This window comes from Pinus tabuliformis, chromosome 4_2 (genome assembly GCF_031772625.1).
Source record: "Pinus tabuliformis cultivar Carrire ecotype Pingquan chromosome 4_2, CPIR1, whole genome shotgun sequence".
Classification (NCBI taxonomy): Eukaryota; Viridiplantae; Streptophyta; class Pinopsida; order Pinales; family Pinaceae; genus Pinus; species Pinus tabuliformis.
The window spans coordinates 4,747,960-4,764,688 of NC_142304.1; the positions used below are offsets into that span (position 1 = coordinate 4,747,960).

A 16,729-nucleotide genomic window follows, 5' to 3' on the forward strand; every position below is an offset into this window, starting at 1 on the left:
CATTTCATTGAAATATTATGTACATATCACTTCAATATTACATATCACTTTAGTGCTTTAACTTTTCAACACAGAATTACCATTCAAATGATAAAAAAAAACTGTGCAATACTACTATGTTTTGAATGATATATAAAACTGCGCAATACCACAAATGCTTTGAATGATATATAAACTACGCAATACCACAAATGCTTTGAATGATATATAAACTGCGCAATACCACAAATGCTTTGAATGATATATAAACTGCGCAATACCATTCGAACTCAACACGTATCCACGGACATTCACGTGGACTACCAAGACGCAGTTTTGTTACCATACCATGTCATTGCTGCCCAATAAGAGTACAAGATCTCAAAATCCTCGTCTAGATCTGTCCTCAACAATGTTCACTCTCAAGGGCTTCCCACAGACGGCGCCAGATGGTCTACAAAGCGAAGATCTGCTCTTTCGAGCTTGCAATTTCTGCGAAATTTGGCCCGGAGACTTTCCTCGGTCTATATCACAATGAACGACCGAAGCACCTCGCACCAGATGGTCTACAAAGTGAAGATCTGCTCTTTCGAGCTTGCAATTTCTGCGAAATTTGGCCCGGAGACTTTCCTCGGTCTATATCACAATGAACAACCGAAGCACCTCGCCGCCCTGCCTCCCCAGTTCAGTTCCATCGAGGGCAGCAATGGCATCATTCACTTTCTGATGAGTATGTAACAAATCCAAAGCCTCGTGACCGCCCAGTTTTTTTTATCATATACAACTCTTGCTTCCAAAACCTTTCCATGTTCGCTGAATAATTGCAACAAGCTATTATCATCAGCCTGCCATGGTGCAGAACAGCAGCAAACTGGAGAATAAGAACCTGAGCAGAAGTGTTTGGCTAGCTGAGAGACCAAACCCACGAATGCGTGCCGAACGGAGTCTTGTAAAAAAAAGTCTATTCGGATGAGAAAACTACAGATGCGTTAATACAGATGCGTTAAGATGACAGATGAATTAATGGACAGAGCCCAGTGGCGCAGGGATACAGATGCGTTAATGGACAGTGCCCAGTGGCGCAGGAATATGGAACGATTTTGGATTCTGAGTGTCAGGAACAACGCAGAGACAGAACGTAGGTAGGCAGATAGAATTATAGAAAGAGTTACAAAGACATAAAGGGTAAACAAGGAGCTGGCTCTGATACCATGTCAAGCCAGGCAGTAACTCTCCAAAGGCAGAAAAACTGATTGGTGTATTATTCCATAGGTAACCCATTTTTATATACAATAGGGAGTGATTGTTCAGTTCATCTCCCGATGACTGTTCACCTTCCCAATTTATTTAGTTACATAAAATTCCCAATCATGAAGATTAGGTGTCAACAAATTTGAAGTACCGTACTGCGTGACTCATCATGAAGAGCCACAAGAATACAGTGCATTATTGCCATTTAAAATAGGTGATGGGGTTGAGGTTTCAAGTAACGAAGAAGGCTTCAAGGGAGCCTCGTTTCCTACCACCAATGTGGTTTCTCTTTACATTCTATGTGATTAATACACAATAGTATGATTTATATATTATATTAAGGATTAATATAGTTATATGATTTATTTTATTATTATATTATGATTATTATATTATGGAGGGTTAATATAGGTAATGGGTCTTAATTTTTTCTTTAGCATTATTGGTATATATCATAATTGGGGTCACAGGTTCAAAATCATAAGGGTAGAGTATGTATGCCTTCGTAGACTTAACAGTGAAATCATTGCACGGAGGTGGCTCCCTTGTCCCACAAACAACGAGGTCTCATACACAAATTTGGTGTCTGGCTTGGCCTTGACATCAACATTGGATGATGATAATAATAATAATTGTTATACATCTAATCTATAACAAGTTGTGAATTATATCGACTAAACAGGAAAAACTATGTTCAATAATAATTGCATTGATAGGCGCTCTATACCCATAGGCGTAATGTAAGAAAGTTTATTACAAAATTCAAATGTGGGGAAAAAAACAAAAATATATAATTAATTGAAATGTTGGCTTCATACGTTTTAATAATTATTCAAATTAAAACATATATAAATGGAAAATGTAAAATGCAAACTAACGTCAAATAATTTCACCTAACAATGACGTATCTTGGTCATCTTAATTTATAAAAGAAAATTTAACAAACAAAAATTAATAAGTTGGATAAATATAAAGGTAGTGGCCACCCGCCTATTCGACTTTGACCCCACCATTGTTTCTTTTAGTTTTCTTGATTGTAGCACAATTTACTATTTTTGACAGTTTTTTGGGTCGTGAACTTCTGGAGCCAATTTGAGGTCCTAAACGACGTTTTTTGGAAAACGAGAAAACTTGTAATTTGCAATGGGGGTTTGCAGCTGAAATTTCTAGTCCTTGAATAGATATTTCTAATGACATATCACGCGTGTCAAATGAATATCATATGTCAAAGTTATGACCCCGTGAAGTTAATGTACCAATTTACCCTAACAGGGCCCACCGACTTTTGCCACTTCAACTCCTAGGGTTAGGTTTTTGGATGTTTAGGGTTTTCCATTATTTATCAATAATAAATAGGCATTTGAGCTTCATTGTAACACAGTTCATAAGACATGTAGCCACCACATCTCTTCTCAAAGATAATCTACCATCACATTCTACATGTAAAGAGTTTTCAGTACTTTGTTATTAATGAATTGAAGTTTTGTTTTTGCTATATATATGTGTGTCTGTTTATAATGGTATTTCAATTTGTTTCTTTATAAATATGGATCAGTGGTATTATAATGGTCTTCTCTTTCTCCGTTTTTCTGTGCAAGTCCCCAACAAGGTCGACATGTAAGGAGTTGGGACTTGAACTGGCTGAGCCTTTGCATGACCATCACTACCGACACCGACAACCTCCTATGGCAAAAAAAAAGAAAGATGAGGGAGAGTTATATCCAATCAAACTACTACTTGAAGAATCCCTCGAGTGGCAAAGGAACAAGATGATGGACAACTTTGATCAAATCCTTCAGTGGATGCCCACCAGTGACTCATCTTCATCCAACAGTCACTTTGGAGGTAATGCCCCCTTCAAGATAGAAGTGAACTTCGATATCCCTATATTCGAAGGTAAAATAGATGCAGATGTTATAGATAAATGGTTGAATCTATTAGAAGGTTATTTTTCGATCCATAGTTTCTCAAATATGTAGAAGATTACTTTTTCACTTCTTAAGGCTACCCCCCATGTCAAGGAAAAGTGAGAAACTTACTGTGAGAAAAGGGTTGAGGAACTCTCTCTATTTACGTCCGCCCCCTCATGGAACCCTTTCTGAGACGCTGTCAAGGAACAGAATTACCCTATGGGGAGATATGAGGACAAGTACATATAGTGGACCAAACAATGGCAACAGAGGGACCAAGATGTGCATCAGCTCACAAATATTTTTCATAATCTACAGACAAAGTTGGGTATCAATGACTCTAAGTGATATCTGGTGCTCAAGTACCATGACTATCAACACAAATACATTCAGGAATAAATGGAGCTCTTGGACATCTCCTTGCTTGGAGAAGTATATCGATATGCTGCCAAGATTGAACAAAAATTTAAACAAAAGAAGCACAACTTTGGATCTACAAATCAGAAATAGGGAAAGAGCAACCCAAAACCGTAGAACAAAGCACAGAGCCAAGGTGGAGAGACCTAGGACAACCCATTGAAGCCATAAGAAAATAATGGCACCATGAGGATGAAAAAGGACACAGGAAAGTGGTGTGAGTTCCACAAGAGCCCCACTCACAACACAAATGAGTGTTGCGCCAAGCAGTCATTAGTACCTAAGCTGAAAGCTTTAGAGTCCGATGCATGTTCCTATTCTGAGCCAAAACTTGAAAAGGAGAATGACAAGGGGAAGAAAGTTATTGACACAGAACCCAGTGCCACCATTGTCACCAACAAGGTACAGAAGATTGAACCTAAATATCCATAGGGGGAGCGTCTCTTCCACTCATTGTCAGTTCTGCGCAACAACTCATTGTCGACAACAGGAGCCAAAATAACCTCATTTCAGTGGAGGTACTGAAGTGGTTGGGCCTACCAACCACACCATACCTACAGTCGTACACCATCGGGTGGCTTCCCTACAGCATCAAACCCTTCATGGATGAGGTATTGTGTGATGTTTCTCCTTTATGTGATGTGTTATTAGGAAAATCATACTTGTGGAAGCATCATGTTGTGTATGAGTCCAGGCCTCACACTATTATTATTACTTTGGGCAATAAGTTATAAAGGATAACAGAGGTAGATCTACCTACAGCCATATCTTTGATCTCTACTAAGAAATCCAGTAAGATTATCTTGTAGACAGGGAATTTTTCAATTTTTTTTATTCGCTCTCAAGGAAAGGGGAAGATAGTGGCCACATCCATGGCCCCTATGAAAGGGTTCCCCCACATAGCAGAAGAAAGTGGATAAGGTTGTGGAAGAATATGGGGATATATTCTCCTCTCCCACAGGGGTAACTTTCCACTGTCAAGTCAAGCATTCGATCGATCTAACTCCAGGAGCACATCTATCGAATGGGTCAATATACCGTCACTCCATTCTAGAAAATGAAGAAATCAAACAGTAGATCTAGGATTTGTTGCAAAAAGGGAACATCCTACTGAGTTCCTCACCTTGTGGGAGTCTGATTGTACTTGTACAGAAGAAAGATGGAACTTGGAGGCTCTGCATTGATTATCGGGCACTGAATAAAATCACTATCAGGACCAGATATCCAATCCCATGGATTTATGACCTTTTTGACCAACTCAAGGGGGGAAAGTATTTCAGCAAGATCGATTTGAATTTTGGCTATCACCACATGCCAATAGAACCCACAAATGTATAGAATGTCACCTTCAAATCCAAGGAGGGCATTTTCGAGTGGTTGGTCATGCCTTTCGGGTTGAAAAATGCCCTTGCGACTTTCATGAGGTTGATGGATGACATATTTCAGCCCTTCACTAACTCGTTTGTGGCTGTATATATGGATGACATATTCATCTTCAGTAAGCATTAGGAATAGTACCTACAACACATTCAGCAGGTCCTTCAAACCCTGTGGCAGCTCAAACTATGTGCCAACTTGGATAAATGCACATTTGGCATGATATAGGTCTCATATCTGGACTACATCATTGATGATAAAGGCGTCCATGTGGATCTGTCTAAGATCCAAGTCATTTGGGATTGGCTAGCCCTAACCACTCTAATAGAGCTTCTCAACTTTTTGGGTCTTGCAAGTTTTTATCATAGGTTCATGTTGGGATTCTCCCATATCACTTGCCCTCTGATTTAGGTTACCAAAGGCAGAGTGGAAGATTTTTTTTTCTGGTTTGAGTCCCAATAAGCGTTCATTTAGCTAAAGCATCATCACTGCTTTGCACCTGTACTCACATTGATAGACCTACAACAACCATTTCAAATTGAGATAGACGCCTCTGACTATGCTATCAATGCAATTCTCACCCAACAGGGGAATCCAGTGGCCTATCACAATGAGACACTTTTCAATACAATTTGGAAATACTTCACCTATGATAAATAGATGTATTCCATCGTGTAGGCATGGCGACAATGGAAACATTACATTCAGGGGAACGAGATGGACATCCACACAGATCACTGACCTTTTCAGTTTATCCATACACAATGGAAATTGCAGAATGATTGACATTAGAAGTGGTGTAAATACCTACAACAATTCCACTTGAAAATTAACTACAAGAAGGTCACCACTAATCAAGTTGCAGATTGCCTTAGTTGGCCCCCAATTGCAGCATTGACTATTGTTCTCAACTCTTATGGCCACGAGTCCTATGGATGGCCACAATAGTACAAAAATGATCTAGAGTTCACCACCACATACTAGATGCTAGTGGATGGCAAGCAAGTTCCATATTTCCACCTCCAAGATGCATTATTATCCTACCTAGGCCACCTTTGTGTTCCTTCAAGTGAGCGTGCCAAGTTGATTTATGTGGCACACTATAGTCGAGTTGTGAGACACTTTGGTGTGGAGAAAATTGTGGTCATCCTACAGAAGTATTTTTATTGGCCAAAACTCTGACAAGACATTGGAAAATATATTAGATCATGCATTTCTTGTTCCATTTCCAAGCCAACCATCAGAAGCAAGGAACCTGGGAATCTATCTCCACGACCTATCTATCGAGCCTCACTTCTACCAAGAATTGTAATGATTGTGTATTTGTGTTCGTGGACATATTTTTGTAAGATGGTTATATTGGTGGCTAGCTAGAAGAGTATCACAACAGATGACACCTCCAAACTCTTCTTTGAATGAGTATGGGTACATTTTGGAATCCCGCAGACCATTACATCAGATTGCGATAGTGTCTGATTGATGTTTCCATGCCTCATGTGACTACAGAGACAAAATCCACACATGTACAGTCTGAGGCTGATAAAGAAACTCGGTGCATGGCATCTTTGATAAGTCAAATGTCAAGTACAAGCAACAACATGATCGACATCGGGTGCCACACAAGTTTCAGTTGGGCGACAAAGTTTGGTTGCATTTGTAGAAATAACGTCTTACTGGAGCCCATCGAAAGCTCAGAACACTACGATATGTGCCTTACACCATCACCAAGGTGATGGGAGACAATGCATTTAAGCTCATTATTCCCTCATTCCTTGGTCTGAACCCAGTGTTCAATGTGGACCACCTTCAACCATATTTTCCACCATTACTGGACACATTAGATATTGCAGAACAAATCGCACCAACAAAGCTAAACCCAAATTGCATAGAACATGCCACAACTTATCAGATAATGGACATGCAAATCAAGAACACTTTCCAGCAGAAAGATCCAACTATATCAGGTTGTCAAAGCTGGCCAACTCCTACACTAAGGCAAGTGGCTCACCAAGGACAAAGTTCAACAGAGGTTTACCATCTCATCGACGTTGTTAATGCAATGGGGACCATTGCTTCCTAAGGGGAAAGGACTGATCTAGGTGGATATTGGTGGCCAACCGCTTGTTTCACCTAGACCCCCACCATTGTTTCTTTCAGTTTCCTTAATTGTAGAAAAATTTACTATTTTTGGCACTTTTTTCAGGTCTTGAAGTTATGGAGCCGTTTTGAGGCCCTAAGAGACATTTTTTTTCGAAAACGAGAAAATTATTCCTAGTGGTAGGGGGTTTTCAATTGAAATTCGTAGTCCTTAAATATATTTTTCTAACAAGGTATCATACGCATCGAATGAAGATCGTATGCCAAAGTTACTACCCCAAAAAGTTGATGTACCAATTTACCCCAACGGGGCCCACATACTTTTGGTGTTTCATCTCCTAGGGTTAGGTTTTTGGATGTATATGGATTTCCATTATTTATAAATAATAAACAGGTATTCGAGCCTCATTATAACATAGTTCAAAAGGCATGTAGTTGCCACATCTCTTCTCAGAGATAAGTTACCATCGCTTGAGCTAGTTTATTTCAATTATGCATGTAAATAATTTTCAGTACTTTTGTTATTAATGAATTGAACTTATGTTTTTGCTATATCTTTGTGTGTCTATTTATAACTGTATTTCATTTCATTCCTTCATAAATCTAGATAAAAAACCATTGGTTCTAACAAAACAATGACCAAAACCTAATAGATTAAATATAAAATACAAAAACCTTATCTATAACCAAACCATGGGTGATAACACTTTTCTCAAAAGATACTTTAACACAATAAATTCAAATAACCAAGAATAAATGGTTTAGTAAATTACAGACTCAAGTGATATTTATATATAATATTTAATTAGTAGAAATTTAAAAGAAAATTACATAATTAGCAAAATGAAAGTAGTCTCACCCCAACCGGGTTTGTCAACTAATGCTAAAACCATATGACAAAGAAACAATAGCAAAACTAAAGGAACAGTCCAAAGCTTCATAGGCCAAAATCAATATATATATATATATATATATATATATATATATATATATATATATATATATATATATATATATTGATGGCCTCTATATATATATATATATATATATATATAGAGGCCAAAATCAATATATATATATATCTATATATATATATATATATATATATGTAAATCAAGGTTCTATTCATTCATCAAAAGAAAATTACATAAATAGCAAAATGAAAGTAGTCTCACCCCAACCGGGTTTGTCAACTAATGCTAAAACCATATGACAAAGAAACAATAGAAAAACTAAAGGAACAGTCCAAAGCTTCATAGGCCAAAATCACCAAAAGACAAGTAGAACTGTGAGAACACTTGTGATCATGCTCAATCATAAGAAGTGATTGAAGTTGTATTTTCTGGCCCAATCCCTACACTGCACATGCTACTCGAAGTGAGCCAACTATATTTTTAGCTTCTCCACCTTTTTAGTTAGCATATTTTGACTCTGCCACACCACCACAATCCTTTCTCAAACATGGCATTGAAAGTAATCCAGTTGATATAGCATAGCAATGACAGCCTTATGCTCTTCCTTTCTGGCCCTATTATAAAATTCTAGGTGATCCAAAGCATACTGAAGAAAATCACGACAGACATCGGAGGGAATTTGTCAACCAACAACACTAGCATGCCCCGATCGACAATTCTAACCCCACACACCTTGTCCCTCCTCATGTGCCCCTCTACCTTTCTTGCCATCACTAACTTCATGATCACCCCACCCTGCTCTTACACCACCTCTGCCACCACAATCCAGCAGCTCGACCACACCACTTTGGATGCTCAGCATGCGACCCTCCAGTGACACCTTTGCCTATGTGCTACATCCTTCCTGAATGGACGAAACTCCCCTCCGCTTGGGCTGGGAGAGAGAGTTACATGGCACGAATCTCATGGTGAGGGCCCAGTGATACACCTCAACAACGAGCAGCAAAACCAACCAACAAGCCCAAAACTACAATAGGGCCAAAGACAACCCCAACTTATGCAACAGATGTTTACTCCACAGGGTTGATGAACACCTTTCTCCAATCCAAAGAGTTACAAGAAAAACCATGAATAAGAAACACGCCAACTAGAATGAGACCTTTGCTTCTCCTCTACCAAGGGAAGCACCAGGGAATAGAGCCGCAGACAAAGTACTTGACACCTGAATAAAAACCCACAAGATATGAACCCGAGCCAATTACCAGCAATAACAATTATCTCCAGACTGCCCTTCCACCACCAAACCCAATTGTTTCTCACCCAGTGGTGAGTCTCAGGAATCTAGGGAGAAACCACAGAAAGAGAAACACCCAAAAGATACTCAACGGACAAGAAACTTAGACACCTTCCCAAACACAAAGAACACTTAGGGAGAAATTTAGCAAGAAACACGGGATTAGGCACTAGAATCGACCAAATTTCCATGAAAAATTCACTTAAGCCACTGGCAGAGGAGAGACACTAGATTGTGGGGGAAGTGCTTAACACTTTTGTGAACCATTCACGGTGGAGAAGGTGACAATGGTGAAACTTCCACCTCTCCCATATTAACCTAGGGACTAAGAAACCAAATTGACTAACATAGCTCGAACCACAAGCAGCTAGCCACCATACTACCACAACAATATAACATTCATGAACCCTAAGAAGAGCCATAAAACGGCTTACCTATCCATCACCCAAACTCGAAGAAAATGAATGAGACTGAGACTTCACACGTAGCACTATTAAAATCATCGTACACCATATGTAATGGGAGGATAGAGAATATGTCCTCCTTCCCATCCGCCGAATGTACACTCTCATCACACACGCGTCAGACCTCGATGTTCATCACCCCCATTGGGGAATAATTTAAGAATATTTTTAAAATCAATTAGGATTAATAAAAAATAACTAATATTAATATAGCGTAGTTGAATTTCACCCTCAAAATTTAACATAGTAACAAATTTATTATAGAAATTATGCGTGTGGTCCATTAAAATAATTAATATAAAATATAATTGTATATACTAATGTTTTAATAAATGTATAAGAGAGAGCCATTAAACACTTTAACCATCATTATAGTAAATAATATATATCAAAATGTCCATCTAAATTTATAAGCAAAATTCAAAAATTATAAATAAATAAATAAAGAATTAAACACTATAATTTATAAATGGATTAATAATTAAAGGTTATGACATTTTTTATGAAGGTTAATAAATGAAATGGTTGAAATTTTTTTCGGGTCAATTTTATTCAAAATCCATAACAAATTTTTAAAAATCATAGGTCTGAAGTTGTTTAATTTGCAAAGATCAAATGTCTCTTGAGTTTTTCAAAGGAATTTATGCATTCAAAGTGCATTTTAAACATCAAGAAATCACAATATTAAGCTTAGAAATTTCAATAGGGGAAATGGCTATAAGTTTAGCAACTCCTAGAAGTCTACAATCCATTACCTTGCTTCTTAACCACCCATCCTCACCCCTCTTTCATCGTTTATTTCAAAAAGATATATATATATATATATATATATATATATATATATATATATATATATATATCATTCATTTACCATTTTAATATAGATCAATATAATATCACATAAGTCCAAAAATTATTTAAGCTACAATTAACCATATTATAATCATCTTATATAAATTTTAGATTAATTATAAACAAATTTATTAATTTTATCATAAAATAAACCCCTCTTTGATTCCCCTTTAATTTAGGTTTTAATAATATTAATAAATATATTCATAAATCGTTTTTCATCGTTTTTCATAATTTGTCAATAATAATAGCTTGAATATTTTATTTAGATATACAAATATTAAAATTCCAGGTAAATAATTATATAATAATAATAAATAACTAAAATTATTTTATTTATATAAAAAAATATAAAATAATAAAAATTCATATATATATATATATATAATTATTTTATTTATATAAAAAATTATAAACTAATAAAAATTATATATATCTATATATATATATTTAATTTTAAACTATATTATAATATTATAAATAAAAATATGATAATATCAAACCATAATAAATTTTTCTATTAATAATTAACCATATCACATTTAACCCTTAAATAAGTAAACTTATACAACTATAATATTTATTTATTTATTTTTAAATATATAAATAAAACTCTTATCAACTCCCTATCTTTAAAATTGTATAATAATTAAATAAAATGAAAAAAAATATACATGTATCTTATAATCATAATAATTTCACCTTTTAAAATTTGACTTAATTTTTCAATAAAATTTCTAATCTTTTTACGGTTTAATTTAAAGATCTCAGCTTGGTAGCCTTCAATATCTTTGGTTTTCCCATTAGCAAGCTGAGCATCCTGATGCCACCCGCGCTTAACACGTAGGTGGGGGTTTTGACTAAGTTAGAAGCAATTTATGGGAGCCTCTTGGATTCCATATTGTGAAGCTTCTTCTTATACGTGAGATATCTAGACATGGTCGCACTTTCAATGGGGGACATGCCAGCTTCAATCAAGAGAATACGATAGGGAGTATTTCCCTTGATCTTGAGGTTACAGGTTATGGATCACGACTCCTTAGATATACTACAACCCCAAGCTTTGTTAAGATATTCTGACACATAGGAAATAGTTAAGTATAACTTGGTCTAGTATAGAGTTAGGTAAAGTGTGTTTCTTTATTGTGTACTTTTGTAACTTACAATTTGATGGTCATGATATGTTCTAGACATGAAGTGATCTAGCGGTTCATTCTCTCCTTGGTATTACCGACACTTGATCCATGGCTTAACACCTGATTGGTCCATGATCTCTATTTAAATAGGATGGAGGGTCATTTGTAAGGTGACCATTTATGAGATAAGCTTATGTAAATTTTCTTCCTTTTGTTAATCAATTAATTGAAGTGGCCACGTTGGCTGATGTCGTGGATTGTTTCCCTCTTTGAGGGTCTTAACCACGTCAAGGATATCGATGTATTGATCTATGATCTGTTTGTGAGCAGTGTCCTTTGGTGTTCTATCTGAGGAACTTACCCTCTAAATTCCTACATGGTATCAGAGCTATTTGAGGGCCGCATCCGTTGGTGATCCAAATCCGAAGCTGGTACAACTGCATCCAACTGTCATTTCCTAGATCTATTGTTTCTGACTACTTTCGGGCCTAGAGGACTGCTCTATTGTGTTAGGAGCATCTGTTCCATTGAGGAAACCCTTTCGTTTCACATGAAAAGGTTTCTGGTAGCCCTAGCTATGTCATTTATAAAATCTGGAGGCAAAAAGAGCTTTTTCAAGTAAGCACACACCCCAAAGCTTCAGCCAAAAAAAAAAAACCTTCCTCTTTTCCAAAACTTACTAACCTTTTAAACTAGCTCACTTGGTCCAAATTTGCTTTATGAGAATAGAGGTCTTGGGTTCAAGTCTTTCTTTTTGTTGAGTTACTTTTTCAAAAAGCACATATAACTTATGTTTTAAAGTTACTTTATGTAAAAGTGTGCTCACCCATTATTTTTTTATTTATTTTTCAACCACATGGTGAATTGGTAACTGCCAGTCCTAATCTATGGAAGACCCAGGATCAATCCTCGTAGCTGCCATCATAACACCAAGAGTACATCCAACTACCTGCAAGTCGGATATACTAAGATCCTATGACTCTTGTGCCGCCAAGGCGGGGGTGGGGAATTTGATTCTCGAGCCGCCACCACAGCAGGTCAGTGTACTCAATGAGATTTGAACTGCAGTCCCCTGAGCTTCGCCTAAGTAGATTTACCATCAAACCACACATCATTGTACTCTCACCCATTATAAATAGTGAGTCACTTATAATTCTAAAGTCTCTTTATCTTTTATTTAAGTTACAATTTAGTGGGTAGCTCATAAAGTACCATTGTAAAAGTGACTTTCACTTATTTATAAAAGTGGGTCACATAAAATCTTTTTTTTAAGTGAGCTAATTAGATTAAGCTTGGAAAGGGGGAGGATTTTTTTTTAAATATAATATTATCATTCACTTCTGCACATTCACGCACTTCATCGTCATCCTCAACAACTTTTCTTCAAAAAGCCATAACTTCTTCATCCGGGAGCCGTTTTCAGACCTGTTTTTTTTAATCGGCCTAATTTTTTGAGATATTTCAATTGGAACACTTAGTTTTAGTATTTATAGCTTCATTTTCTGTTAAAATGGAAAGTCCATGCTAAGTTATTCTTGACAGCACCAACTACTTCCAATGGTGTCCTGCATTGTGGATTTACTTAGAAGTAAAGGTTTTTAGAGAATAGCCTCAGGCCAAGAAACTAAACCTAAAGATGGAGATAAAGCAACAAAATGGGAAAATAGGTAAGATCAAGCACATGGGTTGTTAGGGATTTCTATTTCTCCAAACCTTAGATTTCATATTGCAGAACTTGATACCCCTAATAAAGCAATGAAACAGCTCACTAAAGCTTTCAGAATTAAAAATGAAATTAGAGCCCATCAACTTGAAAATGAGTTTCTTACGTTGGACCCGAATAATTTCTCTTCCCTTGAAGATTTTTTCCAAGTTCAAGACCCTTAGACTTCTCTTGGAAGGTGTTAAGGTTAAGAAAGAAGAGGGTGGCCTTAGCTATTCCATTCTTACTAAGTTGGGACCAGTCTACTCTGTGTTTTTTTCCACCTTCCATTCTACTAGAGAAGCATTTATTTCTCAAGGACAAGACTACAAGTCCCCCTCTTTTGATGCATTTTGTGATTCTTTAATAATAGAACAAGAAAAACTCTTACATCTTGGTCTTCTAAATCTTGGGAATTCTTCTAAGAAATCCTTAGCCACCCAACAACAACCAAACTCAAAGAATCCTAGAAGCAGTATCCTAAAAAGAAAGGTCCTAAGCAATTTCAGTCTCAAAATGAAAAATCAATTCAACAAAATGATAAGGAAAATAAAAACAAAGTGAAGAAGACTGATAGACATTGAAACTTTTGTAATTGAGATGGCCACTTAGAATCCAAATGCTTCAAGAATATGGAAGCCTTGGTAGCAACAATGACGAAGCATAACATCCATTTGGAGCACTCTTCAACTTCAACTTCATCTTTGGGAATAGCACTTTCTGCATGTGGTTGTCAAGCATCTCAGTCTAGTTATGCACTAAATGTATCTTCTTCTTCTCATTCTCATGAGTGGCCCATTGATTCTAGAGCTTCTTATCACATGGCCAAAAACAAAGCCATGTTTTCTTCTTTAAATGATTGTAATACAAAAAATATATATTTTGGTGATGATATATCTCTTAGTGTTGTAGGAACTAGAACTGTTCATCTAGACAATGGTCAATTTAATGATGTATTATGTGTTCCAACCTTATCATGCAACCTTCTATCTATATATTATATAACTCATTCAGGTGAATGTAAAATCGTTGAATTTTCACCTCACAATGTTGTAAATAAGGACCTAAGAGATCCTAAACAGATTTTAGCTACTAGCATTGCTGATGATTCTACAAGGTAACAACTTTGGGTCATGAACTCTTCCCTCAGTATTTGTTGCTCATAATGATGAAGTGAGCAAACTTTGGCATGAGCAATTTGGTCACTTAAACTATCGCTCCCTTCAAAATCTATGTAAATAAAATATGGTGACAGATCTTCCTATGGTATCTTGCAGAGATGGTGTTTGTTCCAGATGTGTACTCAAAAAACATCATCAGGATAGTTTTGAAAAGCGTGCCTCTTGGCACGCCTCAGCCCCTTTACAACTTGTGCATAGTGATTTATGTGGTCCACTTCCAATTGTTTCATTCTCTAGCTACAAGTATTTCTTAACTTTCATTGATGAATTCTCTAAACGCACTTGGTATACTTCTTAAAACTCAAGAGTGAAGTATTTAACATGTTCTTGGACTTTAAGGCCTTTGTTGAGAAACAGTATGGACATCAAATTCTTAAGCTAAGATCTGATAATGGCAGAGAATATGTCAACAACAAATTCATCAACTTCTGCACTAAGCATCGAATTCAAATGCAACAAACTGTTCCATATACTCCACAACAAAATGGTGTAGCTGAAAGGAATAATCGCACCTTAAAGGAAATGATTAATTGTATGCTTCAATATAAAGGAATTAGTCTTAATTTTTTGACAGAAGCAATTAACTGTGAAAATTACATAGTAAATCACACTCCTACTAAGGTTTTAAAGAATATCACTCAAGAAGAAGCATGGATCTCAATTAAACTAGATGTAAGTCACTTTCGTGTTTTTGGAAGTGAAGCATGGGCCCATATTCCAGATGAGAAACATAAAGCTTTAGAACCTAAGAGTGAAAAATGTATTTTTGTTGGATATTCTGAAGATGTCAAAGGATATAGACTTATCCCACTGAAGTCCAATAATGTTGTCATTAGAAGAGATTTAAAGTTTAATGGTTTGTAGATTTCTGTGGTGTTGTTTTTGAGAAACTAAATTCGGATATTCCACAGTTTTCATCTTTAATTTGTCGATTTTTCGAGTCTAGACAATATATTGGCCTACGAGCCTAGTTCGGCAAATGTCCCACCTCTCTCTATCCCTTCTACTTCTGAAAATATTTCTTCTTTAGATGACAGCGAGGATGACAATCCTCCCCCACCTTCTCAGGATCCTCCTTCATCTCCTAAGCTTCCAAAATGGGTCTGTGCTACTTGGGATGTAGCAGGTGCTCTTGCAAGCGATCCTATATATCAACGATGTACACATTCTCAGTTCGATAGAACCTCTTCTTTACTGGCTCAATCTTCAGCGAATTTTGATCCTGACACCTTTGTAAAAGCTTCAGGCAATCTAGATTGGGATGTAGCTATGAATGAAGAATATCGTTCATTATTGGAAAATGATACATGGGATCTTGTTCCTCTTCCAAAGGGATGAAGACTTGTTAGATGTAAATGGGCTTATAGAACCAAGTTTGGACCATATGGAAAAGTTGATAAACATAAATCTCGTCTTGTTGCTAAGGGTTTTTCACAAGTTGAAGGCATTGACTATACTAAAACCTTCTTCCCTGTTGCCAAAATGAACTCTATCCACCTTGTTCCTTCCCTTGCTGCCTCTTTCAAATGGGAAGTCCATCAAATGGATGTTAAATCTACCTTCTTGCATGGGGACTTGCATGAAAATATCTATATGGAACAACCTCTTGGATTTATACAAACAGACTCCAACCTTGTATGTCAGCTTAAGAAATCCCTTTATGGTCTCAAGCAAGCCCGAGGGGCTTGGTATTCCAAAATGGATAGCTTTATTTTAGATACTGGCTTTTCTAGGTGTCATTCTGACGATATTGTCTACACCAAGAAAGTGGGTAAGTATCTTATCATTCTTGTTCTTTATGTTGATGATCTTATCCTTGCTGGTAGTGATCCCAACCTTAAACCATGTGAAATCCAGCCTTAAAAAGAAGTTTGAAATGATAGACTTAGGACACTTTCATTATTTTCTTGGTCTTCAAGTCTTGCAAACCAAGGAAAGTATTTCCCTTTCCCAGTCCAAGTATGCATGTGATCTTCTATGTCATTTTCACAGCCCCTTCTACATGATCTTCTAAGAATGTAAGGTAGGCCCTTCTCCCTTTTAGTCTGGAGCCAAATTTTGGGTCACTTGTACTTCCCCTGAATTTGATGCTACCTTATACCGTCAACATGTAGGAAATCTTTTGTATCTGACCCATATTCGTCCTGACCTTTCC

The 16,729-nt window shown here is 36.6% G+C and overlaps 1 pseudogene; it reads left to right on the forward strand.

Annotated features, from left to right (window-relative positions):
* The first annotated feature begins 987 nt into the window (after window positions 1-987).
* Window positions 988-16,729, forward strand: part of LOC149168109 (pre-mRNA-splicing factor cwc22 pseudogene) — a 40,277-nt pseudogene continuing 24,535 nt past the window's right edge.